The sequence below is a fragment of the Myotis davidii genome, unplaced genomic scaffold (assembly GCF_000327345.1).
Source record: "Myotis davidii unplaced genomic scaffold, ASM32734v1 scaffold1885, whole genome shotgun sequence".
NCBI lineage: Eukaryota > Metazoa > Chordata > Mammalia > Chiroptera > Vespertilionidae > Myotis > Myotis davidii.
The window spans coordinates 73,468-75,580 of NW_006296440.1; the positions used below are offsets into that span (position 1 = coordinate 73,468).

The 2,113-nt window shown below is 40.5% G+C and overlaps 1 protein-coding gene across 1 annotated transcript in view; it reads right to left on the bottom strand.

The window, feature by feature from the left end:
* LOC102759893 (zinc finger protein 14-like) overlaps positions 1–2,113 on the bottom strand; it is a 15,683-nt gene that overhangs the window by 10,096 nt on the left and 3,474 nt on the right. The gene's annotated exons all lie outside the window — the stretch shown is intronic.

Here is a 2,113-nt window from a genome sequence, read left to right on the forward strand (position 1 = left end):
TTTTGTGTTACTATGGTTGCAAATATCAAAAAATTTCTATATGTGACACGGCACCAGAGTTAAGTTAGGGTGTTTCAAAATGCTGACACACCGAGCTCAAAAGGTTTGCCATCACTGCCCTAGTCCCACCTCTGGACTCCCAGCAGCCCGCCCCTCCTGGGGGCTCCACCATGCTGAGAGGTGGGCAGAATCCAGGACAGCCTGAGTTAGGTGCTCAAGGCTGAGTGCCACTCCACCCCCCTTCCCCCAAGCCTGACGGGCCCCTCCCCCTCCAGGGAGAACCCTGAGCCCCGCCTGCCTCACACTTAGTGGGCCAGCCCCGCAGAGATCAGGTTCCTGGAGAATCTGGCACAGCTGAGTTGTGTAGCTCTAGGTCTGGGGCCATTTTTTCTTCCCAGGCACAACCTGTACAGAGTCCTCCCTTCACATGGTCAAATTTTGGTCTGTTTGCGCCTGATAAACTGCTGGCCTCATCCTAAGGACTTCCTGAAGCCCTGCCCACCACAAGGGTGTGGAGCATCCAGCGATAGTGGCTAGACTTTGGCATACGCTGGGACATTTGCTAAGAAATGATGAACACCGTATTTGGGAGTAACAAGAGAAACAGTGCTGGAGGGAACAGCATAGGTGGGCAGTGAGTCTTAAGTGGCACTTTTCTATTTCACAGACGTACTGCAAATAAATGCAGAAATTTACATACTCTATTTTTAACCATTCTAGAATTTAATTCCTTTAAATAATAAGTTTAACACTGATAATGTATTGACTTTTCAGAAATGTACATACTGTTCTAATAGTTAACATACAGTTCAACTACAATAAAAATTCAATGATGTAACCATTTTTAAGGTTCTCTAGAGCAAGCATGTCAAACTCAAAGGCTAACACAGGCCAAATGAACAAGGTTTAAGTTTATGTGGGCTACAAAAGAACAAAAGCTTCAATTGTCATAGAAATTTAGCTTTATTTTGATAGAGACATGCTGAATACAAGGCCGATGCTCTATCCACTGAGCCAAACCGGCTTCGGCAAAATAAAAGAATATTTTAATAAAATATTTTTTCTTGAACATTAACTTAGCAGACACTGAATAACTGCACAAATTAATAAACATAACGCAAATGAACCTGTTTTTGTTGTTCTCCAAAAGCGAAATATTTCCTGTTGCACATGCCAAACAAGTCAGTCCAAGACTATTGATGAGGCAATCGGCTGCTAAAATATTCGCTGCTATTTTGAGTGGAGAGAAATGGTACTCCTGAGCTGCAGCCTGGGAGAGGGACAAGTTACCCACACACTCTCTTCCATGCTTCCATGTCTCTGGATCCACTCCTTTTATCAGTTTATTTATTTTTTAAAGAAAATAAATTTTTTTAAAGCAAACACACACACACACACACACACACACACAAAGGAATATTATTGCATTATTCAGCCATTAGAAAAAGAAATTCTGCCCTAGCCAGTTTGGCTCAGTCGATAGAGCATTAAATATTTTTAAAAGAAAAAGAAATGATGCTACTTGTAACAACACATTCATGGACCTTAGGGCAGGATGCTTTGTGAAATAAGTCAGAAAAAGAGAAATGCCATGTGTTCCCACTTATCTGTGGATCCTTTAAAAAAGCAACTCCATGGATACAGAGCACAGGCTGATGGTTGTCAGAGGTTGCAGGAGTGGTGTATAGGGATGAGGTGGGGATTAAATGGATGAACGTTATCAAAAAGTACAAACTTCCAGTTACAAAATAAGTCTTGAAAATGCAGTTTACGGCACGGCACAGTGACTGCAGTTATTATTACTATATTTCAGATTGGAAAGTTGCTAAGAGTAACTCTTAAAAGTTCTCTTTACAAGAAAAAAATATTCTGTAAGTATGTATGATGGCAGATGCTAACTAGACTTATTGTGATGATCACTTCACCAAACATACAAATATCAAATCATTATGATGTACACCTTAAACTACTATAATGTCGTATGTCAACTGTCACTTAATGAAAAATAAAATCCCTTCTAAAAAAAAGATTACAGTGGATTTGAAAAACTGCAATCCGTAGTGATGTCATACCCATCACAATGTCACAGGGAAATGCATTTCTGACACATTTA